The sequence below is a fragment of the Stegastes partitus genome, unplaced genomic scaffold, assembly GCF_000690725.1.
Source record: "Stegastes partitus isolate 25-593 unplaced genomic scaffold, Stegastes_partitus-1.0.2 Scaffold444, whole genome shotgun sequence".
In the NCBI taxonomy this organism is placed as follows: Eukaryota; Metazoa; Chordata; class Actinopteri; family Pomacentridae; genus Stegastes; species Stegastes partitus.
The window spans coordinates 23427-50691 of record NW_007578175.1 but is presented as its reverse complement, the minus strand read 5'-3'; the positions used below and the strand labels follow the sequence as shown (position 1 = coordinate 50691).

At 40.6% G+C, this 27265-nt stretch overlaps 1 protein-coding gene across 7 annotated transcripts in view; it reads right to left on the bottom strand.

Moving 5' to 3' along the window:
* The window catches only part of rbm47 (RNA binding motif protein 47), a 35760-nt gene extending 9960 nt beyond the window's left edge, over positions 1–25800 (bottom strand). For 2 of the 7 annotated variants that reach the window (XM_008286244.1, XM_008286245.1), the window contains exon 1: positions 23825–24109. The gene's annotated coding sequence lies outside the window, so the exon portion shown is untranslated. Of the gene's footprint in view, positions 1–23824; positions 24110–24563; positions 24731–25497 lie in introns of those variants that run through there. The other 5 variants (XM_008286239.1, XM_008286246.1, XM_008286240.1 and 2 more) reach the window with 4 other exon arrangements.
* Positions 25801–27265: the final 1465 nt, after the last annotated feature.

Genomic DNA, 27265 nt, shown 5'->3' with positions numbered 1-27265 from the left:
ACAAAGGGAGGACAATAGTCACTTTGGGAGTTCTGTTGGGTGATAAAGTGAAGCTATGTAGCACTGCGAGGTCGACACTCTGTCTCACATACCGAAGTCTGGGTGACAAAAAAATAACCCTTTCTTTCTTTTGTGTGTGTCAAAAAATCATTCTTGGTGTGGGGTCGCCTGCTTCCTGCTTTTTGACCACTTGGAGATATTCCTAACTTCCTCAGTGCTGACTGTGTCAGAAGTGAAGCGAAACTCAGATGGTTAGTTTTAATCTCTCTTCCTTTGCATAACATTAAAAATATAAGAACAGTCTGTGTGTATGTGGGAGTCTTTGACATCTATGTGAAGAAGAATGTTACCAACAAAATAAAGATAAGAAAAGGCAACTACAGGAGCAGAAATATAGCACAACATGTAAGAATATCATGTGTGGAAAAAAAAAAAACTGTTACTTTCTTACAGCTCTGACTTTATACATACGTAGGTGCATGCAGTCATGTGTGTGAGTGTAAGAGAAAGAGAGAGGGAGGAAACCTGAGGCAGAAACAGGTAGATAATTAACCAAAGTGAACATGAATCACAGCCTTTATTCACAGAGAGCATAAAGATTTACAGATGATGCCTCAGCAAGAGTTTTGAAAAGTTATGACCACTGAGGTGTGATTCTTCTGTTCTGATTTAACCTCTTTGTTTAAAAGAACAGCCTGCAGTTGTCAGGTTAAACATAATCTACGCAGATATTTGGAGCTCAGACACAGAGTTCGCCTGGTCAAAGGTTATGAACTCAGAGCAGTGCAGGAGGGAGGAGACCAGCCAGCGAAGGAAGGAGTTGAAGGAAGTTAAAGAAGCAGGGATTTGATTGGGTAACTACTCTTTTCAAATGTTCCAGTTTGCGCTGTGGAGACTGCCCATCACCTTATGTTTATGATTGATAAAAGCACCTGATTCTATACCTATTAACAGCATCCTATTGAGGACTGAATTGTTTTAAGCGCGGACTAAAAAAAAGCTTTTACAGGCTTTACTCCGGATCGTATTGTAAACACACAACGACTACTGCTGGAAAATTCTCATCTTTGGCATCCAATAAGCAAATGAGCCATGACAATAATAAAACGTAGTTCCTCTCAACGCGAAAGAGGAAGAACATTTTATTTTCTATCTCTGACCTGATAGTAAATCGACACTGCCATTAGGATTTTTTTCTCAGGAGAATATACAGATTTTGTTAAGAAGTTTGTGAGCAAACAAACCTCTCTTTGGCTCCCAATTTGTTGCAGATTATGGAGCAAAGAAAATCTGAGTGTGTGCAACAGTAAGGAACAATGCATCTCTCAGTTAGCTGTTCTATCCTGAGTGACAGTGATCCAGCCTACTGAGGAAAACAGGCCTATGGGAGCCGCCATCTTAGCTGTATGCACACACACATGGACATGTGGAGGCGATTGGTTCAAAACGTCCTCCCAGCAGCCTCTACCAGCAGAGTCACAAGGCAGCACAATAGGATCAATGAAACCATAACGCTTAAATCAGCCCTAGTCCTGCTGCTTCTGCACACCAAACAGATAACAGCAGATTATCTGTCAATAGTGACTCATGCAATCACTATTGAAACAATCATTATGAGACAGATTCACAGACATAACTGATAAAAAATAATAATAATACTTTTCATACAGGCTTAAGTCACAGAAAGTTTTCATTCAAGGACAATGAATCCTCAAAACACCAAACACTGGTAGAAAGAGAGTGACATTGACAAAGTAGAAATCTTGAGAAACGTAACACAGCAGAGGGATGGTGGTGGAAAAAGAGAAGACGAAGCAGAAGCAGAGTCAGATAGGAGGATAGCTACCCCTGTTGCTTCACAGCGCTCCGCTGCTTGGCTGCCTGCTCTGGGAGTGTTAGTCCACCTCCATGAGAGACAGGTACAGCAGGGCACTGAGCACAGAGTCCAGCCTCCTCTACACACACACACACACACACACACACACACTGAACCAGAGCTGAAAAAGCATAAGAGCTGATGAAGGTGGAGCTAAAGCAGGTACTTGTATGAGTAGAGTTTGTACGTGGGTGGATCACAGCCTGACACAGTTACTGTTACCAGAAAGGACTTTTGGTTTTAAAATACATTAAAAAAAAAATAAACATAAACAACAATGGTGGAAAGTAAATTATTGCACTGACATGAGTTTTGTATGATATTTGTGCTTTTCTTTGAGAATTTCCATCGAATGCAACTTTATCTTTATTATTTCATACACTCTGTTCATACTGCCTCTATATATACATGTATCTATTCTTATATTGTTATGTGCAGCTTACTTTATTTATACACTTAGTTTGAATATATATAACTCTCTTCATACTGTTTCTTTGACTCCTTTAATACGATGCCATGTGTGTATACCTATACTGCATATACTGCTCTTTTACCACTTCTTTTGCACGTCTGGTTTGATGCTAAACCATATTTTCTTTGGTAGTACTTGTACTCTGTGACATGACAATAAAGTAGAATCCCATCTAATCAATCCAATCTAATCTTCATACTAGTATTGCAAAATATACTATACTTTCTGTTTTATTATGTATATCTAACTGCTGTAGCTGCTATTTTCTTTTCATATGTCACATTTTAAAATATGATTACTTATTCCAAAAAATAAGCTGTTTTTTGATGTTGTCTTATGAAATAAAACACAGTGCGTAGTTTCAGTTCTTCATTACCTAACAAACATCAGAACTTTCTGCAGATACTTTAGGTGCATGTTGCTGATCTTTACTTTTATTTATGTTGGATTTTGAATGCAGGAGTTTTACCTAACTAAGTGTTTTTACTCTGATGTTTTGGGGTTTTTCCTTTGTAATGGATCTGAATCCTGCATCCACCACTACACACACCATTGAAGCAGCTGAAAACTACAACTATTTTTCCCCACTGAGGAAAAAAAAAAAAAAGCACAGAAGATGTTGGCGGATAGAGGGGTGTATGATTGGAAGTGCAGTTTTCATAGGTTTTCAGAATCTTCTGCTTAGAGTTGCAGAAATGGTCAAAAGGGCAGGAAACATTCAGACTGGGGTTTGAATACTTCCTCATGTTTGTGTTACAGTGAAAGGACATTTGGTTGCCACTAGAGTGATTTATGTCATGTCAGCACAAGACTGTTACTGTGTGTGTGTGTGTGTGTGTGTGTGTGTGTGTGTGTGTGTGTGTGTGCGTGTGTGTGTGAATTCGAGCATCCACGTGTGTTTTTTGTACATAACAACGGTGAACATGTTCCTAGTGCAGCTTAACTTAAGCAAACAGCACACACCTTCCTGGGCAGTCAAGAGAGCAGACAGAGATACGACAGAGGGAACGAAACAGTCAGATGAGGGAAGGCCACTCACTTTTAGAGAATTTCTGTCAAAAAATTCCAGTAAGTGCTCTGAAAGCACGGAGTGAGGGAATCAAGTGAAATGAAAGTCACAGTGTGTGGTCAACAGAGTTTCTGCTGCTATCGAAACCAGCCCCACTCCTTAACAACTGAGTAAACATGCAAGAGGAAAGTCTATTTAGCATCAAGACCAGAGAGTGATGGATTGACAAAAAAAAGAATAGATAAAAGCACAAATGATAGGCAGACACATGGGCCGTAGTGCCTTTGATTTGTTTTCACGATGAAATGCCAATTATACTGAGAGATGAATCACCAAGACATCGAGGAGAACTGAGCTGAATACAAATTGTAGCGAAAAGGTGTGTCTGTAAAGATGTGTGTAAAAATATACACGAAAGGTGTGTGTGTGTTTTCACGCCACTTTGCGTAATCACTTGGCATGTGCCAAAGCCAAAACCAGAAGAATGAGTAGGGTTGAGGAGGAGGTCATTGGAATCAGGGCTTCATCTAAACTAGGGGGGGGGTCAGTCCAAATCAAAGATTAACTGTTGGTCATTAGTGGGAGCCAATCAGGACAGAGGCTCACCTCAGAGGGTTCAGGTGTTCAGTTGACCGAACAGAACGACCATCAGCCCATCAGGTCAACGGTTAACCGTTAAACCTCACAACGAGGCCCGAGAGACCCACAAAAAAACCCACAGACTGTCTCTGTCCACTTAATCATTGGACATGTTCACTAAATCAAACCTTCAGGTGTGATCACAAATGGGGGTACAGATGACAGACTACGTTTAAATTAGGAAAATGAATTAAATTAAGAATAGGGCTGTGTTATTATTTTAAAGTTTTAAAAAATCCACGAAAAGACAAAAACCAGCAATACGTTAGTCAAATTCTTGGTCTGTTTGTGCCTCTCAACCAAATCTCACAATTTAGGATCATCAGAATCTTCAAAATCTGGATACAACTACAAATTTTAGTTTTTAGGAAGACTGTAAATTTTCCAACATCACCTGGATGCTGTAGTTTTTAATAAATGTCACTTAAACAGGCTGATTCAAAACAATACTAATACCAGCTGGTGCAACACTACGACTCTATAGTTCTGGGAGGTGTAAGCAACACAGGAATCATTGGATGTGACCTTCACATGGGATTTGTTGACAACATTGAAAGAAAGAACATCATTTTTTTTTTTACCTTCTTTAAACCAATTTAAACAAAGTGATGTTCTCTGTTATGGGTTAAAAACAGTTTTAAAAAAGTTTGAACGTTTTTAATTCACACAGTACCAGTGCAGCTGACATTGTGTTTAACTTCAAACACAATCACTTAGAATTGAATCATAATTAATCAACAGAGTGAGTAGATAGTGCTTCTTAAACTGTGTTGGATATCTGTGATAAGCTGACTCCCTATTAAGGCCAGGGTCACACACACACACACACACACACACACACACACACACACATACACACACACACACACATTGGCACACACACACACACATTGGAATCTGCTTCATAGGCAAAACAAGCAGGAATAAAGTGAGCAATAAAGCAGCAGCTCCAGTGGTAATCAGTATCTNACACACACACACACACATTGGAATCTGCTTCATAGGCAAAACAAGCAGGAATAAAGTGAGCAATAAAGCAGCAGCTCCAGTGGTAATCAGTATCTCAGCTGAAAAGGCTGTATGACTGATTACCGACATAAGTAAATGAGTAGCGTGTCACAAGACCAGAAGTTCTGCTGTTGATTTCTGCAGTGCGATAGGAGCTCAGGCCGCACTGTGTGTTCCTGGAAGCAGTTCCTCCCAGTCAGGCGCAGAAATTGCTTCAGGGAAACTTTTTTTTTCTTTTCAAAAAAAAGCTTCCTGGTGTGTTTTTTGGCTTCTCAAACTGCTTGGCTTGAAAGTGCAAAGCAGGAAAATGTAGACTGATGACAACTGCACTACACAAAGAAGAAGTTTAATGCCACTGCGTTGTTCCTTCCACACACTTACAGGACATTATCAAAGCCACAAGCAAAAGAGAAGTGAGCACTGCGGCTGAACTCTCAGGACACATGATGTCCTCATATCAGGGTTCACATAACCGTCAGCACGCTGAGGCAGGACGGACAATCAAGTCACAATAGATTTAATCTGCACCAGGTTTTCCAAAATCTGAGCCCCTTCATTTTTGTCCCTGCTTCTACTCTCCATTGCCTCAATTCTCTTCACTTTTCTTCCCCTTTTTCTTGTTCCCATCCATGTACCTGTCACCCTCATTCCTCTGGTTCACCCAAGCTCAAAGAAGAGCAGCAGGGAGGGGGAGGGAAGGAGGAAAGAGCGAGGATGGCGAAAGAGTAGCATGTGGGGGGGGGGGGAGAAAAGAGTAGAGTGGAGAAGTGAGCGTAGGGGTCTGAGGAGGAAAAAGAGCAGATGGAGAGGAGTGAGAGAGGCTAACGAAAAGAGAGAGAGGAGGGGGACCGAATGTTCAGGCCTCCCTCAGCGCTAGAAAGCCCTTCAAAGTGAAACTGGCCTGAAGAATTTCAGGTCAGACAGAGTGCGTAAGTGACCGCCTCCAGCACACACTAACTTTACCTCAGAGGGATGATTCCAGTTCATTTACTCTGATGGCCCCCCTGCCGCCTGCTGGACCTTCACATTTGTCACTCAGGAAGCTGCAATCTGATTCAAGAGTCTGAAGCAATGCAGCAGAGATTTTACAAACATTGCAACAATTTCTTTTCAATGACAGCGGCAGCAGCATCGTATACTATGCACTAGTCACCAACAGAAGAGCTTTGAATTTACCATCAAGTATTGAAAGGTCAGCTCCACACATGTCCCCTCATACATCGTCGTCACTAATCAGAAAGAGCAGCTTTAGCTTTAGCTTTTAGCTGGAAGGGGCTTTGCTGCCTTAGACAAACACATTCCTCAGACTAATCAGCGAGCCTGCTCAAGGCCATAGCAGACATTGTTTCAAACAATTACTACTGATGTTGACAGTGTCGCACTCGTGATAAAGGCTTCAGTGTCCCTCCTTGAAGAGTGTGTGTCCATGAGTTCATGAGGCTCCGAGATCTAAGGTTTGGTGATATTTGGCACACAAGAGACGCAAATGTTTGCATACAAGCTTATTTTTTTGTGTTTTTTAGCGTCCTTCACATTCACACTTAATACACCGGATTACAAATGAGCTAACCTTCATACACACTTGGGCCCACCCTGTCGACAAACACAGCCAAGTGAGTCAGTCTCTGGCGATGGCACAATTACAGAAACTGAAATAACTTTTATGTCAATACAGTCATTTTTAGTTTCCATTACATCTCTTCTCCTTTTTACATTTTGCTTCAAAAAAGTAAACTGAATCATTAAAAAACTGCTAATGTTGTAACTTAATGCTGCATTTTCAGCACTGAATGTGGCTTCAGTGAATGAATGAAGCACTGGAACACACACACACACACACACACACACACACACACAAAAACAAACAGCTCACCTCAGTGGGGTAAAAGTCCACGCTATATGAGGAAGAACCCGGAAGTGTGTAGGTAATAATGCCAGCGTCTCTGTGTAGTCACTGAAGCATTTTTTATCCCCCACCCTAAACACACACACACACACACACACACACATACAGTGCCATACCACTCCACTGGTTCCACTGGTTTCATTGTATGGACACCTTGATCTCCATTCCAATCACTGATTGGCTTGAGTGCCTTTGTTGTCTTTTTCCAATCAGTTTGGCTCTTACAGTGGTGAAACTGGCAATTCAAGTAAACTGAAGGTAATTTCCGTCAGTACATTACAAGAGAGAGAAAAGGCAATAGAACTGAATCAAAAAGTAAAGAGCTGTTTCTTTAGGTTTGGTCGTAAAGAGCCTCATAACATCAAACAACAGAGTTTTTTTTACTTGTGTCAGAGGCACAACTTACTGTTAAGTGTCAAGACAAGTTTCAAAAGAGACCGAAACAAGTTGTGTTTTTCGCAGACAGACAGAAACACCTTTGAGGGTCAGAATCACACTTTACCTGTATCCCAAACTCAGGAGCGCAGGTGTCGACAAGCAGGCCGAGGAGATGAAGTCGGTGTGTTTTGCTTTTGAGACTCACTTTGCTCGTTCACACTTTGTCTAAAACTCTCCCTCTCTGTCCATTCATCGGTGTTGACAGGCTGCAGCAGTAAGAGCAACTCCTTGCCTGCCTGCGTCTGGGTGTTTGAGTGCGAAGGTAAGCAAAGGTGGTTTAGTGTTTACTCATTCTCAATGGCCAGGAGAGAGAGGTGGGGCCACACAGTACAGGTAACCCCCCCACCTTTCTCCTCTCCCTCCTTCAATCTCGCTCTCACTCAGCCAGATAAGGAATCGGACTAAAGGGGAGGTAAGGAATAAAAGGGCAGAGGGTGTGACGAAGGGAGATGATTGAAAACAATCAGGGGAAAGTCATGAGTTTGACATGGAGTGAGTGAGCACAGTTACACTCTGTATGCTTCTCCTTTCTTCTTACAGAAAGTCTCCAAAAGAACCTGCTAACTTGCAGTGTTTTTACCATTACCATGTATCTTATTGTAGATTAGCATGTTAGCATTGTGCAACTAAAGCGTTAGACAATTCAAAATTTTGACCTCATGATGGATCACAATCCTATTTTTCATAAATATAGCAAAAAGTCAGGGGATCAAGGAGGTCAGAAGAAGGGTTTAATAGAGAATCCTGACTTTCAAAAAAAATCATGACAGTCCGTTAAATAGTTGTTGTAATATATTAACTGAGAAAGATCTGCAAGAACAAGTGGCAAAACCTCATCCTAGATCAAACCAAAGTACATAAAGCCATAAAACGTTTAACAAACGCTTTATGTGTCAGTACTTGGCTTCTTAAAAGTGTTATTTTTTCAGAGACCCAGTTTGCTTCATCAAACCAAATGTTTACTTTTTAAAATCTTCAGGCATATTTGAAAGAAGGAGCTTATAGGTCAAACAGAATGAATTTAACTGTAAATCAGAAGAGATTATTTGAGAGCCTAAGGCATTTTTGAGTGAAGTTACTGACGACTGAATTTGGCAGGTTTTCTAGTGACCACACAGGAATTTTCCGGTGGGTTTGAAAACCCCAGACTTTTATCAGCAAGTTTCCCCAAAAATATTTGATTTATATCTTAAATCCAATCCAGTTTTCCTCCACAAGGTAGTTTGTCCAAAACTCGCTACACATGTCCGGTTTCGCCACAGTGCGTGCAAATGGACTTTTTCTAGCCGATCAAACTTGACGCCATAATGAGCATTAGGATTTAGTTTCAGTTTTTTCGTGTTGTGTTAACTGTGAATTGAAAGTGACTTTGGTGGCGACATGCTGGCAAACACATTAAAGATTAAGGGAACACAAACCAGTCTAAAGCTGTCACATTCCAGTCATATTTGAGACACGGAGAATAAGGACACCACACAGACAATGTGTGGAAGTGTACGTAACCTTAAAGAACCCTTAAAGAGAACAGGGCCTGGACTCGTATCAGATGGGGTGCCATTGTGCTCCAACGCAAGTGTGTCTACAGTAGGTGTGTTTGTGTGTGCGCCGTTGTACAAGTGACACATTAACCAATGACTCTGTTAATGAAGGACATGCAATCACTGATTCTCACCTTCTTGGCATCACCCTCTCATGCACATAGAGTATGTAGATAGTCAGTTCAAAGTTTACAAGGGAGAAAATCTCTTGTGTCTTCCGCAGAGTGTAAAAAGGTTGGAGTGAAGGCCATACAGAGCCATAAACTTATTTTAAAGGCTCTATGACTTTATGACTTGCACAGTGTATTGCACATGCACACACATACACACACACACACACACCCACACACACACACACGTTAAGTCAAACCAAAGCTGGTTTACTTGTACAGACCAATATCAAGTACAATGTTTGAACTGCTTTTATAAGTTTCCATCTATAGTGGCTCCTAAACCAAGTTAAAAATCAAGACCAAAGCAAGAAAAAAAAAATTAAATGATGGAAAAAGTGACACTTTATGACCAACTGTAAATAAATGGTTTACAACACAGTATAATGATATGCAGCTATTAGGTATTGTCTGCAATTATACCTCCCCCACTGAAATTCCATTATCTATCTGCATTACGATACTGTCATTAAATATCTCTTTAACACCCTCCAATTCAGAGAGACTATAGTTGTTGATAAGCATGTCTAGAGAAATATTAACAGCCAACTTGCATTATTTGCTCAATCACGTGCCAAGTCCAGGCTTCCAGATTCACATTTCTGTCAATATCCTCAAATCTGAATCCACACCGACCACAAATCCTTTTTTATGAATGTTTGTTGCTCACTCCACATTCCAAGCCGTGACAAAACTTGTGAACTCCTTTAGCACTGCTGCCTCTTTAGCCTTTGTACGAGAAGGTTCACGCTGAGAAGTTTGAGCAGGGTCCTTCTTCTGTTAATAAGTACAGACTATTCAGTACAAGGTGATGCATGGACTGTGTTACTCAAAAGCAAAAGTGAACCACATCTTGCCTTCAGTGTCCTCTCATGTGAGACGTGTTGCTCTTCTGAATGGTGGCTTTTTGGTTTTTGTGCAACTTCTGGGTTGTAAATTTTGAACGGCTGTCAAAAACCTATTCCAGACACAGAGTCCAACCACAACCGGACCACCTTTGAATGCTTTGCAGAGATTTTTTTTTTACTTACATTTGATGTGCAGATTTCTCTTCACCTAGAAATAGTGGTTGCTAAGAAACGTCTTCTTCTGACTTAGAAATCAACACCAGGTTGCACATTGCCTTAAGCAGATGTTGTCTATTATACAGATGGAAACACTGAGTTTCTACAAACCTATTGCACAGAATAGCTCACGTCATCCCTTAAAGATACGGATCCGGATTATTCTCATAACACCTACATTTATGAAACAGTATAAGACGTGTGTTGATGTCGCCCATCTTCACTCCCAAAATGTTACTTTGTGTTAAAATTGTAAACAGAGCTGCAATTTTAACTTTGTTTTTTTTTTTTTAAATTATTATTATTATTTTAAATTATCAGGCCACTCTCTTTTAGTTTGTTTGTAGCTTTGGGTTTTTATATATGCTACTTTATGGTGTTTTTATAAATCATTTATACGTATATACTACCCATAAATGCTCAATAGTAGGTTGTTACTGAAGAGCCAAACAAAGATTCACCTCCTGTAACAGCTAAATGTGCCATTGGAGAGTTAAAACAATTACCCAGAAAGGAAGACATAGTTAATAGAATTTAAAAGCACATCCAACAAAAGGGGTTGTGTCAGTGATATAAATAAGATGTCTATAATGAAGTTACAAAACAAAGTCCATGTCGTGCATTCAATAAAAGCACCATAAAGTCACGCACTGAACGCAGCAGAGAGCAGAGAAGATAGCAAGCAGGTCAGTGTTAAAAGAGTCACTGGGGGAGAGACACGGAGAAACTGGCCCTGCTGGTCTGATACGTGCTGTCAGAAATTGTACACAAACAGCTTTACAACGGTCACTGAGATGGATGGGTGACATTAAAGTCTGCAGAGTCAAACTGAAAACACTCATTAATGTACACTGATACATTATAAAGCCACAATGAGCTGATATCAGAGTCGCAGATGCATCGTGCTGCTCTGCATGTTGGCAAATGCTCAAAAAGAGATTGCAGAGCAGTCAGGTACCACAATAAATGTTTTACTGCTGCCAGCTTTTACAGATATCTGTAAACTGATTTTTCTCAGTTCAAGGTTAACACGGTGTTATGTGTTCTATAAAATGCTGCTTCTAAAAAAGGTTTCATTTTTAATGCTTATTGTTCATTACTAATCTCATTCTGTATGTCATGTTGTTTTTAAAATACTGTTTATTTTTCACATATAAATGGTTTACAACAGCTGCTGCCTACAGTTTGATACACACTATGAAACATGTCCAGTATTACCAAAACTGTTAATTATCTTCTACAAAGCTCGTATACCAGCATTGCATTTAAGAATATGCGAGATTTAAGTGTAAAGTCAAACATAATATCATCAGCGGCTAAACAAATGTCAACATAGATGTTTGAGGAAACACTGAATGAAACCATGTCACAGGTGGAGTGGATGGGTATTGTATTGTATTGTATATTGTATTGTATTTCATTGTATTGTATGTAAACGTCAGGCTCTTCACTACTGTTAATGGAAACATAAATATGACTGACATGTGTGTCACCCCCGCAGGACACGTGAGGCGGCCGGAGGGCCTGTTTCTCATGAAAATACTTGCAGCTGGCACTTCAAATATGAGCATCTGGGTTTGTGTGTGTCTGAGTGGCTCTTGAAAAAAAGTGTTCAAGAGATCCTGGTGTTTTGCTTTGACCACGTATTAGTTTCTTTCACTTCTGCACTCTACTGAATCTAAAATTGTTGAAAAAATGTAAATAAAATATTGGTTTAAAGCCCTTTCATGAACTGAAGCAAACATCCACAGAAACATGGCTGAACGAATTAGTTTACTGGTCTAATGTAAACAAACAAACAAAAAAAACCCCCAAAACAACACTTTTATCGAGCACTGCCTCATGTGGACAACATGTATATAGAAAAACTTATCTCTAACCTCTCAGAGATCATATTACAAGAGCTAAAATTAAAACCACAACAAAAAGTGAAACTAAACCTGTTAATGTGATTTGAAGAGCAACTGAACAAAACATTGATTTAAATCTATCTCTCAAAACTAAAATAATCAATAAAATATATTGCTGCATTGCACAGCATTTGGCAACTGCATGGTACGTTATTGTGTAAATTTTAGTGTAAAATCGTATTTGCTTCAGAGCAGCCTTCCTCTTTACATCAAATGTCCCTCCTCCATTGATATTTTTAAGAAAAATACACATTTATATGTTGTGTTTATGTTTCATATTTATTTATTTAAATTGAGCTTACAAGTTGCTCTTCTGTTTTGCTTGCTTTGTGATTTGTTAATTAATTAATTTATTTATTTTCACTTACAGATTTGATTTCACTAGCTTTTTCCTATCTTGAAGTTTTGCACAGGATTTTGTTGCTGCCTGTCTGGTAACATGAGCACCTAAATATATTTGACTTCATTTCATTTCATTTGAGTTCTAAAGTTTGAAAAAGTTGAAATGCAAAGACTCAAAAACAGATCAGTACAGGGCCTCGACCTCTTCTGACCTTTCATCAACTTCTCACCACGGGGTGTCACACACTTGCATGCATGTGAATACACAAGATTTTTAACTCAGTGCGCGCATGTGTGTAGAGACAGCAGGATTAAACCTGTCCAGTGCAAAGAGAAAAAAATGCTGTTCTGCTTAAAAACTCTGAGCTGGTAAGACCTGGGCCAACAGGGAAACGTCTGGCTCTGTTCTCTTGTAACACTTCCTCATTCAAAGGTTCACCTCACATCCTGTAACTATTGTCAACCAATCCCAGCGTCCCACTTATGATTAACAAAATGACTCAGCACAAAACGAGAGCCTTTCTGCCCTCCTACTGTGCACACGCACACACACACACACACACACACACAGGATCTGACATTAAAGTCCGTTTTTTTTTTCTTCCATGCTGATGAAAGAAGTTTCCCCTTTTGCCTAGAATTTGGTCAGCTGACGCTCCAGTCATGTGGCTTGTCGCTAACCAGTGGCAGAGCAGCAGCGCTGTGTGTTTAGGTGCTACAATCACCGCCAAGGTCAAGGAGACAAGGAAGGAGAGACAGAGGGAGGGAGGAGAGATGTGAGGGAAAGATTTGAAGGGGCTCAACAACTTTACCACAGAAACAGAGACGGAGTCATTCTTATGACTTTTAACCACACCACAGCCACTTATTATCTGGCCAATAACCACTGTAACGTCAGCGTGCATGACTGTCCTCTCTTCCCAACACTGGGAAACAACACTAACCATCATGTGACAGAGTGGAAGCAGCATGTGGATGAAATGCGAGAACAGAATAGATGAGATCCTGCCAAAATCTGCGCCGATCTGATGGGATGGTTGTGCAGGACAACCTTTAGTGCTAAAGTTGTTTATATGGTTTTTGCTTTGTATTGTTGCATTATTATAACATCCAACATGGCGGCTTCGTTGACAACATGTGACGACATTGTTAGGCACTCATCAGAGCAAACCAACAGTCCAGACACACTGACAGGTTGTAAATAAGTCTACAGTTATGCAAATAACTCAGAAGTCAACACTGATGTTATGATCCGACTGTCCACTCAACGTTAACTACAGTACGTTTCACCTACTGGACTTACTATAGACAGCACACATACAGTTTGATCGACAATGGATGATTGCAATGAATAATTTAGGTGTGTTTTTGCCTCAACAGTTGTCGTTATAAGATCCCTAAATGTTGGATTTTGTTCTTATACTGGCAACTTTTGCAATAAACACTTTACTTGTTGATGCATTGAGCATTAAATGGAGATTTTAGACACTTAATAATCGTGTTTTTTGCACTATCCCAGACACGTGTGCAGTCAAAACTGTAATTTTATAAACTGTGATGTGTTACAAGTTGAGATTGTTAACAGAAAGTGCTGTGACAAGTCATGAACATTTGTTTCATAGTGCATAAAACTCACCCTCATCCGCACAATGCACTTAATATTAAATATTACAGGTGTTTTTAGATGAAGTCACAGGCAGCATTTGAACTTCTTTTCCAAGCTGCCTTTTTTTTTTTTTTACAAGTGAAGCAAATTTAACACAATGATGGTTGGACTTTCACCTCTTCTTTGAGTGTGGCTGTTAAAAACAATATATCCTGTGTATTAGGCAATCCTTAACCACCGTCTAATTGTTCGACAGCTTGCAACAAGTCTAAATGTTCATAACATTTCCAATAAATGGGCTGTATTTGTAGCTGAATGCAATTACAATGTGCAATCACAGCTACTGACTGATCCTCTGTTGTGCGCCTCTTATATTAACTCCCTGACCCCAAAACCTGCAGGCAAGATGGAAAGGCATGTTATTTTTTTTAAACAAAATCACCAAAATAAGACAATTTGTCAGAACCAGAAACTATAAAAAAATAATAAAAAATTACATTTTGAACTTTCGAGACTTGGATGAAATGGATCCGTAAGGAATAAATCAAATCTATGTGTACACGAGCAAAAACAATCTGCTCTCCTCGGCACAACCAAAAACCCCTCAGTGGTTCTGCTGTGACCAACAGTCACATGACAAAAGTTTAGGGGTCTTTTAGCTGAACTGGGTTGAACTGCCAGCTGCAGAGCAAATAGGAGACGTATGGACACAAATTTTAAAATGGAAGAAAAATGGAAGTAGTAAAATATCTATGGCATGTAGAGCCAACATTTGTCCAGTACTGATAACACCTGAGGGCACCTGGAAAAATGTTGGACATATTGATTCCAGTTTTTATTGTTTTCAATTTTTGTAAAATAGATGAGAAAATGAATTTTTTCTTATGATTTATGACATTTTAACTTTGTTGTACAACACAAAAGACATTTTTGAGTACCCTCTACTAACAGCCACGGTTGTGCTGTTTCTAAAAAGGTGCAGGATTTTATTTTGCAGTCAAAATGAGCCCACAGTGAGTAAAAATGTGACAGGAGCAAAAAAAAGAAATGCCACAAGATTAAACGGCAGAATGATCACTCATGGTGTAGTGTTTGAAGAGTTTATTTGCAAAAACAGATAACCCCAGCTTGACAAACCTTCAGAAAACCCGCTTTTCCATTGTCTAACTCAGATAACATCAATCAAACTTAAGTTATTTCTATTTTTGTCATGTCAGTTCTACTGAGTCAAATTCACTCAACTTCAGTTTGATTGATATTATCTCAAGCAAACAAAAAAAAGTTTTCTGAAAATCTACAAAAATGGAGTTATCTGTTTTTGCAAATGAACTGTTCATTTATAATTACCTGTGTGTATATTATAAAGTATTGACTAGTCATTGTAACTGGATCGTCACTGATATCCAAGTACGTACTGGTTCATTGTAGAGACATTTTATCTTCTGGCAATCTTAAACCTGCAATTTTTTACCATGCCTCAGTTCCTGGAAAGACAAAATGTTCTGTAACACACCTACACACAAGCACACAACAATCAGTAAAGTGAGAAGGGAAGGTAAAACAGGCAGATAAGAGCTGAATGAAAAGCTGATGGAATTCAGTGCTGGTCAACTCCAGTTAACGCCCCTAAATACAGATCCCTAAACACACAATAGCTAAACTGCTAAACAGTGTCACGCACACCACACCGAAACAGGGGCTTAATGGCGAGTAAAAAGAAATCATCCTGAGAAACTAGAATCCACCTCCTCACCTGCTCTTGTGCTACTTAAAAACCAGAGTGAGAACGTCAGAGAGAGGGAAGATGTGCGAATGACAGACAAGAGACCAATGATTGTCTGCATGTAAAAATGTGTATGTGACCACTTTGTGTCAGTTTTGTGAATGAGCTCACAGTCAGACTCAACCCATGGAACATTCCATTGTGGCACAGCGTGGGGGGGCAGTGTGTGTCTGTGTGCGTGCTCATACTACTTATGTTGTGGGGACGAATGTGTGTTTACCCATCATCCTGTAACCAACAAGCCCCTATACGGTTAATCAATGCATTTTCGTACGAAGACGTGGTTAAAGGTTGGAATAAGGTTAATGTTTGGGTTACGATTAGGCAAGTGTGGTTAAGTCTCCAGGAAATGAATGTAAGTCAGTGCAATGTCCTGTGAAGTGATGGAAACACGACTCTGCGTGTGTGTGTGTGTGTGTGTGTGTGTGTGTGTGTGTGTGTGTGTGTGAAGCCAGGCCTTATCATGAGATGCGATGCGAGGCAGTGTGTAGTTTCTGTCCCCCCAGACCTACTCACTCCCACACACACACAAACACACACCCCTCAACACCATCCACATTGGCTTGCCTTCCCTGCCAGAATCAAATCACCCACTGCGCATACACACACACACCTTGCCTCTTGGCCTGCTGTCCAGACAACTGGCCCATTGTGTGTACCAACAGGTATGCAGAGAAGAGTCTGTTTGAGAACAGGCAACAGGATGCTCGGTGGGTGTGTGTGTGTGTGTGTGTGTGCGAACAGGCTAAAGCATATATTTGCATTGTCTTTTTTCAATCCAAGTTTATTTTAATAATGATAGAGTGGTTGATACTTATAACTGTTGGAGCTGGCGTCTCTATCAGCAATTTACTGTTAAATCTGCAAAATCTGGGGGAAAAAAATCGACATTATTTGCACTTCCTTCTATGCAGCACATATGTTTAAATGCAACAGCTCCTTGTATGTACTAACTATATGCTTTCTTATAGAGTACTAGTTCTACAGTGTTCTTAACTTGCAAAAGAAGTTATCCTAATGCAACAATAACCTATATCACTGTTTTGATAGGTTACACTTGTACAATGTTACAATATTTTTACATTGTTGATTGTATGACTGCACTGACAGGATTGCTGCTTTTTGTTGTATGCTGTGCAATGACAATAAAGGATTTCTATTCTAAAGCATTTACAAGTGAAGTTTCTTTGTAAAAAAAAACAAAACAATTATGTACTATTAATTTGATCCCACATCGCTTCCATTGAATTTACATTAGGAGACCATTGTTTTGCTGCAAATGTGGACAAGAGGCACAACTACTGGAATCAATAAAGCCTGTTGTCTGACGTAAACCCGTCTTTTACAATCACTCTGTCCCCAATCCTATAACCTGAAAGGATGCAAAGGTGGATTAAGAAACCCACAGTGAAATGAAGCATAATAACAGCATTAGAGTACGAGCGAGTTGGAGGACGGAGGGAGGCGAGCAGGATAGGAGGAGAGGATGGAGGGTTCAGTGGTGTCACCTCGCTGGGGGGTGGAGGGGTTACGCAGGGGTCAAAGGTTGAACAGCGGAAGGCAGGGGACTGAGGAAAACGGGGGAGGAGGAGTGTTGATCCAGTGGATGTCACCTGTTTACACACTCAACAGTCCTGCCACGTTCTCAGAAGGAAGACAGTTGCACAATGCCTCGTCTCAACAGAGCACTTTTTCCCCACTTAGCTTGTGAAATCGATCGACGCAGACAGTTAGGGTTTAATTAATCCAGATGTTTACCACCTCCAACCCACGGTGTTTGTGTGGTCGAAGCATCAAAGGATGACATGTAATAGGCTCCTTGTTAGTCTGGATAATCACCTCTGGTTTTCATAGGATCTGCTGTTTATTGAAGGAAACAGCTTAGACAGAGGTCTGTCCTGTCCCGTCTCCTAGAAACCAGGCTTGAATTACACTAATCATTTTAATAATTATGTTATGATTTATTTTCTGAACACTAGGGAGGTGGTTTGGACAGATGTGGTTAGGTTTAGGTAACAAAAGCACTTTGTGGCAAGTTCATGGTTCCAGTTAAAAGTTAATAAAATAAACATGCCATTACTTGTGCTTCAAATCACTGCAGACTCGTAGAAAGTCTAATAATGTTTTGGCAGATAAGAACCAATATTGTCTGGCTATTATTATGAAAACAAACTAATATGTTGTCAGTAAACATTTAGCAGATAAGTTTACTCAACTTTTCTCGTTATGCTGATTTAAAAAAAAAATCTGACAGCCTGATTTTTTCTGCAAAAAAATTTGCTGTTGCAGAGTCGAGGTACATAAACATGAGTTCCAAAAGATTCTAGACAAATATGGTTCTGCTGAATTCCCTTAGTTTACATTTTTCAGTGCTGTGAGAGCAATACAACGAAATCCAATAAATCCTCCTTTGTGTTCCAAAATTCTGACAAATTGTCTCCAGAAAACTGACCTTTCCAGTCATTCAGTCAACCAACCTGCTTGTGTTTATCCAGTGAGGACCTCTTGTGGTTGGTTAAAAGCAGAAGTGTGACACCGTAAAGACCTGCTGTGCATGTACACGACACGAAGAACGAGACAAATAACATTTCGTCTCTCATCGCGATGCTCTGAAACTGGTCACAGGAAACTCGCTTCACAGATCAAGATGGAGAGTTCAGCTACGAGCACTTGCAGCACTTCCTGTAGTGATGACCAGCTGTCAGGTACAAAACCTCCAGTATGTAGAGTCGAGACCATTAGTTGGTCCGTCATATTGTGCTTTTAGATTCAATGCAGATGACGTCACACCACACCAAGATTGACTGGTTCTTTGCTGTTCTATCATCCCCAAGGTCTGTTGAAAGTCATTTTAAAGGAGGATGAACCTCCTACGTTCTGACGTCACAAGTTTTATCCAATGGAGCAGTCTTATCTGCTGCAGTAGTTTTTAGTTTTCCGACGATTGTACATGACAAATGAAGGGAGGTGAAGGTGGTGGTGAAGGAGATCTGTTTTGTGTCTATTAAGCCTTAACACAAAGGTCTTTTGTTTTTTGTTTTTTTCCAAAATTTTTATCAAAGCAGATCATTATTCTTTGTTCGCCTTCATCTGGTTCGAGGAAATGCAACTATTGTTCGTCAGACTCAAAGGAGGACGTAGTGTGACACTGAAAATCCACAGATGGATGAGCTTGGGTAGATGGTTGGGTCAACAAAACACTAGATTTTACACGGGAGACAGCCGTTTGTGTCCTGCCATTGAGTGTAACTATAACTACAAAGGTTAACTAATTACCCAAACTATGATCTTTTTCTTACCCTAAACAAGCTGTTTTGAAGCTGGCGGGCACTGTGATTACATCGTTGTTGTTCGTAAAGTAGATGTAGTTTTCAACAGTCAATTGGTTTGAGAATTCACCCACAAACGATATTATCCTGAGACACACCATATTGAAATGTACAGTCGTGACTCGATAATCCGACACTAAATTTAAAACCTTCTTTTATGTCGGAAAGCAAGGCTGTTGGATTGTCAAGACGGAGGTCGAGATGCAAGGAGGGCTTGATGGTTGAAGGGTAATTTATTGTTAATATTTATTGTTTATAGTTGTTATAATAACGAGTGTATTGTTAGAACACTACGCATCGCTGGATTTCACGTCGAATTGACCAGTCACTTCCACCCCAGGGGTGCGCTCCGACGGGGTGGAAATGGCCGGAACGCACATGCCAGTTTAGAATTGTGATCACAGTTCTGTTTCCACCATCGGTGGCTGCAGGGTAATGGCGGATACGCTCCACCGTTACCATCCGTGTTTAGTTCCGTAAACACTGAGCAAGCTCGCTGCGTGTGACATTGTTGTGTCTTCTTCTGCGCATGCGGGACACAATTGGGTCATATGAAGTTCACACAACAGATCGCATACAAGTCACATTAAATTAGAAATGTGAACAAACTGTCAAAAAATCTGATTTCACAAAAAAATCAGAATTGAGCATCAAGTCCTGCCATCTGAATGTAGCCAATCTGTCGGATTGTTAAGTCAGATAATACGCCGTTATCCTCATTTGTGACATAAAATGTCACATCGGGTCGGAATCCAAGGCTGTCCATATGTTAAGGCTATTTTCAATGGGTTCCATTCATTTTTCCTAAAAACTGTCGTATAGCAAGGTTTTCGGATTGTCAAGGGTCGGATTACCCAATCACGACTGTATTTTCGTGTGTTGTTCTGGCGGGCATTGCCAAACACATTTTGTCTTTCAGTTTGAAGGACAAAAAATTCCATTCCCAGTTATAATGTTCCCCAGAACTTAATTCTGATTTTTTTTTTGGTACTTCTCTAATATCTTGCTAGTATTTCCTTCCTTCTTGTTCCCCATTTTCAAGCTTTTTTTTCACCTATGTTGCCTTACAAAGGGAGCCAAGCTGGAAACACCATTCCGTCTAAATGCATCTGCTGGTACAAATGAGCCCATTAACAATATTTTTCATCTGTTACCCTCCTTTTTTCTACTACCCTATTCCTGTTCCAGCTTCCCTTCGTCTTGCTGCTGCTCAGTGTTTGGTCCGGTCAGAGGGGAGCTACAGAGGGAGGCGGGGGCTGGATGGAGGGGAAGAATGTGGCCATTGTGCTCTCCAGGTATGTGTGTGTTTGTGACAAACAGAAAGAAAAGGGAGAGAGAGGAGAGCGAGGCTGATCAGATCTTGTTACAGGTGTTTCATAAACAACACAATAGTGCTAACAGGTTCCCTTCTCCGCTCTCTCTCTACTGCATTAGTCTGCAGCTTTACATTTCTGCTTCACTGTTGGTGGATTAGGCTTACAGCTTTGTCACATACACACTAGACTGAATCTGTGCTTCCCCATCATGAGCATGAGATGATCATGTGACAGTCATGTGACATGACCATATAGTACGTGTGTGTTTGTGTGTGTGCCTAATTCATGCAGTTGAAGCTGTTTCTCTTCCTTACGCTTGAGGTTTGCTGAATAATAGTTTCCTATCAGCCTTCTGCTTTTAAAAATACAAAGGCGATATTTTATTTTTCTTCCTGCTACCTTTTCTTTCAAGAATCTGTCCTGTTTTCTTGAAACTAGAGACACTGAAAACATGACACCACTAAGGTCGCACTGGAAAAAACAAAGTCTAGATGTAAAATCATATCTTAGATGACTGTCTGCTCCTTTTGCTGCAGTGGAATGTGATACAGTGAGTCGAGAGATAAGTATCATTTTGAAAAATGGTTCACTGCTTGAACATACTTTCACAATCAGTAATGGAGCCACAGCTACTGATGGAGCGACACATAGACAGACTTGAAGGCCCATTTGAATAACAAGTAGCTATGTAACTTGTATCTATTTTCGGTTTTGCATGAGGCAGTGCGAAGAAGTCATGTGTCATCGCTTCATCAGGTCCAACCAGCACGTCAGCACGCACACACCCCTTTCACACACCTTAGCTGCCAAAGTATTTATTCTGTCAGTGACAGCAACTCTGTATCAACACTTTTTCACTTCACACACTGGTGCTCTGACATCTACCTCCGCCTGAATGTGGATAAAACAAAAGAGCACATCTCACGTCGGACTGCACCACACCTCCATCCGTGTACAGCCAGTCGAGCAGGTCAGCAGTTTCAAATATCTTGGAGTCATCTTAGACAATAAACTAAGTTTCAATGAACACATCGCGGCCGTCCAAAAACATTCAAGTCAAAGACACTCAACCTCACAGCTTTGTCTGTTGCCTCAAACCTTCTGTGCTTCTTCTGTGGCTTTATAAAAGCACAACTCAATCCATCCTGTTGTCCAATTCCCCATTTTGTTTTTTTTCCACAATGGCGTCTATCTTTAACAAAAACAGACTCACCAAGATTACACACACTTCCTTCAAAATCATTATCCTTCTCACTTTGAGCTTGTCAAATATGAACAACAGAGTCACTGTAAGTCTTGCAAAAAGAAATAGTGAATGACAGTGATCACCCCCAGACTCCACTTTTCACACTACTATACTGTTAGATTGCAGGCAAAGAACTTTAAAGATGGAAAAGTGCTTCCTTTTGCAGAGTTTCTGTTGCAGCTCTACAAGCAAACAATCAGTAGCACTGATCATTTGTATTTGTGTGCACAGATTGCATAGAAGTAATGCTGTGTCATGGTAATATGTGTGTTTTGTGCAGACAGACTTGTGAAAACAAATCTCTGTCTGGTACATATAAATGTTTTTCAGTGCAGTCTCTCACCAAAATGTGTAACAGCGATGTTGGTCCACAGCACAAAGCATATTAGTTTCACAATAAAGACCAAAATTGTGAAATGCCTTCATTTTTTTTCCCATATTCTTTTGTATAGGCCTGCCTTCATGCCATATGACTCACAAGTTACTTTCGTTTGCACAAAAAAGAGAAACAAAGTCTGCAATAGCAGGTTAGAGGAACACTGGTGGCAGCAACCACTGGACTTTCACCTGGACTATTCCTTTTTTTTGTATTACTGTTAAACTGTGCTGCGTTTTTGCTTTCTGTTTTCCGTCATTTACAGGCACAGTTTGCTTTGATTTACGCTACAAAACTATTTGGTTGATTTTAGGGAAAGGTCATGGTTTGAGTTAAAATACACCTGTACAACTGCTGACCACAAAGCTGCCATTATTATCTACCTGCCACAACAATGACCCCAACAATGTAGACATCTCACAAATTTACAGGCTGTTATTGTGAAAATAATGTGTTTTCCACTGTGGGTCCATGTAGGTGTTACACATTTTGGTGTGAGACTTGACTAAGTGTTTACAATGTTGTCTTCTGTTTAGCCGGAGGACAGTCACAGCCACACATGATGTTGTTTCCATCACTTCAGAGGGCATTACATTCATTTACATTCATCTCCTGAAGACTCACCCTGAACCTGACCACTACTTGACTAAGCCTAAACCAACCTAACCTTGAACCAAATCTTCTCCTTCACATTTAATGATTTAGTAAAGTAAGCTTGGTCCCCACAATGTGACTGTATCAAAAGGTTCTTGTCTTAAACATGAGAATTCCGAATACATTCACGTTCAAAGAGGAATGTTTTGCAGATCTCAGACTGTCCAACTGACTGTCTTTGATATCTACATGTGATTGTCAGGAAACAGAAAGTTCCAGTTCCAGTTCCAGTTGCTGAAACGTGTCACTGAAATTCCAGCACAACCAGCCTATCAGAACACTCCACTTCATGATGTTCATATTCTGTTTCCATTGTGGTTTCAAACTCACACCTTATTTTGTAAGTTTTGTGAATTGTGTATGATTGGAAGAAAATGGCACTTTTTTTCTTTTTTTTTTTAACCATAAATACCGTACTTTTTAAAGCTTTAACTACAAATTTAAGCTCTAATCACAGAAGAGCACCCATCACAATTTAACCCTTAATGTTCATCAGATGAATATTTTGAAAACATTTGAAATCGGCAACATACAGCTGGAGAAATTAGATTTTTGTGTTTAATCGTAGAATCAGCAAGTCATCAGCTCTCAAATCAATCATTTGACTGTCAACTATCGCACACTGACACGCACACACACACACAGAGCGCTCACACGTATACACTCGTGGAACTAAATCTCGTTTGTACAACAACAGGACACTCAAGGCTAGCTGGCGCCCTGCTCGACCAGTTTCTGAAACACACACACACAAGATGACTAGACAAGACACCCACACACACACACACACACACACACACATCACCACACAAATAAACATCCAGTCCTCGTCCCGTAACCTTGCAGTGAAGGTTACAGCAGTCAGCTGGGTCAGTCTGAACACTGGACCAGCTGAAGAAATGTCCTTCCAGATACCTACTGTGTGTGTGTGTGTGTATGTGTGTGTGTGTGTGTGTGTGTGTGTGTGTGTGTGTGGGTGTGTGTGTGTGTGTGTGTGTGCGCGCCCTCAAACCTCCAGGTGAGAAAACACACCACGTCCCTCAACTACCCTTACAGCAATAACTGTTAAATGTTGAGACTGAAACAAGAGACAGGCAGAATGGAAAGAGAAAGAGGAGACACATGATGAGTTCCCAGCAAACCTGTGGGACGATGAGACGTGGAGTCACCGTGTCGCTGCTGTCGGTTCTTCTGCCACCATTCAAAAGCAAAGATCCAGCTCGTCACTTTCTCATCTTCCCTTCCTGATCCTCTCCTCCTTCACGCTGCCTGTCAGGTAGGTTCTTCTCTCTGGCCACTTGTTCGCTGTCAAGTCGCCTCCTGTCTTCAATGACAGGTTCCCCCCCAAACCAACCAAAGCACAATCAGAAGAGATCTGACACTTGTAACACACACACACACACACACACACAGACACACACACACACTGGGAGAGGACAAGTCAGAGTTTCTCTTCTCCTTTTGGTGTTTTTTTTTTTTTTTTTTCTGACTCAGATCCTCTGTTTTGTCCTCTCCTCCGCTCTCAGTCACGACAGCACTTGTAGACGTAACAGCAGGAGACGGGAGAAGAGGGGAGGGAGCGCACAAGGTCTCGAAGTGGAGGAGAGTGCAGGAGGTGACGGAGTTGAAGGAAAGAGGCTGGAGAGGGAGGGAGGGAGAAAGGGAGGGATGGAGGGAGGAAGGGCAGCGGTAATTAGTGAGTCTGTACCTGACTCTCACTGACATAAGCCCCACATTCCTCAGAACCCAGAAGAGAGGGAGGGCGAGAGACGAAGAAGGGGGGGAGAGGGAAAAGAAAAGAAAAAGTTGTAACACCCTAATCATCCCAGGAAACACATCAGAGAACACCCCGACAGAGACAAAAAAATCTGTCCTCCTTACAGCACACCATAGCTGACGCGGCGGTCGAGGTACAAGGCCGTATGATGTTGAGCGTTAAGGTGCTGCTGCTGCTGCTTCACTGTGCTCCAAACTCCCCTCTTCCGTCAGAAAAATCTCCCTCCGTCTGTCTCTTTCTCTGTCTAGATCTGTGTATGGTGTACACACAACTGGCTGCTCCTAAAACTCACCAAACCAGAATCTGACTGCCCAAACCCCCAACACACCTCCTCCCTGCCTCCCTCCCTCCCTCCCTCCCTGCTATCATTCCGGATGGGAAATGCTATCCTCTTGTGGCCCTGTCCAATCTATGTGTGTGTGTGTAAAAAAAAAACAAAAAAAACAGCCAGACTTGAATCGTAGCAGCCAGAGCAGCATTCCTCTAAAGGAGTTTCCTGCACACCTAGTCCAGGAACCTCACCTCCCCACCACCACCCACGTGATCAGCCATATCCACCGCTTGCTTATTACCGATGATCGCGCTCAGACCGAACCTTTTACTCATTCACAAATACATGCGCCCCTGAGGTCATGATGACACGCTGTCTTTATGCTCCACCGTTCGCCCCTTCTGACGTAGGTGCTGCCTCTGTAATGACACCTCTCAGTAATAACAACTCGCTTGGTCGCTCTCAGAGTTCTTGTGTTTCACTGTCGGCCTGACGGATGACACGGACGTGACTGACAGCTGAGAGGGAAGCTTTAATAAGACAAACAGGTTCCCTCTTCTGTTAAAGATGAACTGAAAGCAAAACTGTCAAAGTATCCTCAGTCTCTGTCTTTACGGAGCACCTCTTTCCCCACTCAATCCCTTTTACTCTCTTTCATTTCAGGACAAATATCCGACTTGTTTCATCACGTAGTCGCTCGGTCCGGACCTCCAGCATTCACCTCTAATTCAACATTGTGTAAAGTGTGTGTCTGTGTGTTTGCTTACTTGAATTCCTTCGAGAGTTCGGCGTGGGCAGGACCGAGCACTTCCTTCTTCCTGATCTCAGGTGAGCACGATGTCTTTGTGACAACCAGTTGTCATGGAGACAAAGAATAGGAATGAACGACAGAAAGAGAGAGAGCGAGAGAGAGAGCGAGCGAGAGAGAGAGAGAGAGAGAGAGAGACTGTGCTGAAGTGAGCAGCAACAGCCGCGGTCAGCCAACTGAGCACAGAAGAGAGAAGTGAGGAAGCTGGATTTCTGTTTAGAGTAACAACACACACACACACACACTCTTAACACACATGCATACATTCAGATAAAGACTCTACACACACACACTCACACACAGTAGGGAACTTGCAAGAGTGTGTGTGTATAGGAAACTGAGATTGAGTCAGACGTGCTCACACAGAGAAATAACGTTTCAACACAGCGGCTGAACTCTGGCAGGGAGGAGGCCGAGCCGTTGGATGTGTTGCTCAATACGTTTGACTTTAATGCTTACTTAACAGATCTAGCAGGCCCCAAATAAACACCGCAGATACAGAAGCACGAACAACGTTAAGTTGAGTTTCTGTAACTGCGATGTTGCAGGTGGGCAGCGGACATCTCAGCTGATGTTAAGTAGTTCATGGAAAAAGCTCCACTGATGACTTTTCCGACTTTGCCATCATCCCAAGTGGGAACAGTGAAGTAGCGTTACACTCTGAGAAATGTTAGTATATTAACAGTTGTGTGACTGTATGTTTAACCCTATTCGGGACTGTTGGGGTCTTTTGCACCCCAGGCCATTTGGTTTAAGTGGCAGGTATTGTTTTTGTTTTTGTTTTTTTTAAAGATTTTAGTTAAATATTAAAAGAGGGACATCTGTCATGCATTTGGAACCAAAAATACATCAACTTATCAGAAAATGTATTTAACATTGTATAAAAGTCTACAATAAATACCATCAGATTTTTTGCACATATTCTTTCTTGGGGTCGAATGGACCCTGAAAGACTTTTTACGTATGGCAACATGAAAGTCCTGAACAGGGTTAAACAGAAGTTCTCCACAGTACATGATTAACAAGTGAATTTCCAATTAAAGTTTTGTTTTTTTGGGGGGGGTCTTTTTGCAATGGTTGTTATGTCTTGGTTTGCATTTCTTCAAAAAGAGAAAATATGTGAATTAGCACACGTAAAAACAATTTCAGTATATTAAAAAGAAACATTTCCCTTTTATTCTCATTCAGGTTTTTTTTATTAAGATTTTTTTAAAAGAGTTTTCGTGAATGATACACAAGTTATTTTTTTTATCATTGAAGATTTGTCAGTTTTTTGTGTTGTGTTGTTTTGTTTTGCAAGGCTTATTAGCACTGTGGGTACATCAATAACTAACAGGACTGCTAAATTTTAGTTGCTGTAGATATAGTATTGACAAAAATGGTTATTTTATTATTTACAATAATTGTACCATATATCTGAATTAATGTCATATTTGCACTTTTTATATCATAGACATACCATTTATTAACAAAGTGTCTTGTATTTTCACTAAAGATGCTCCATTAAATAATAGGAAATTTCCATTTGTTTTTAAATTATATATATACCAATAAATAGCAGTATTTTTTTGTGTGTGTGTTGTTATTATTTAGAAAATATAATAAAATCACTATTGATATGTATCACAAAACATGGTCAGTTTTCACTACAAATGCACTATTAAAAATTACTATTATTTTTTACTATAGAGTCACTATTAATATACAGAATCAGCACTTTTTCAGTT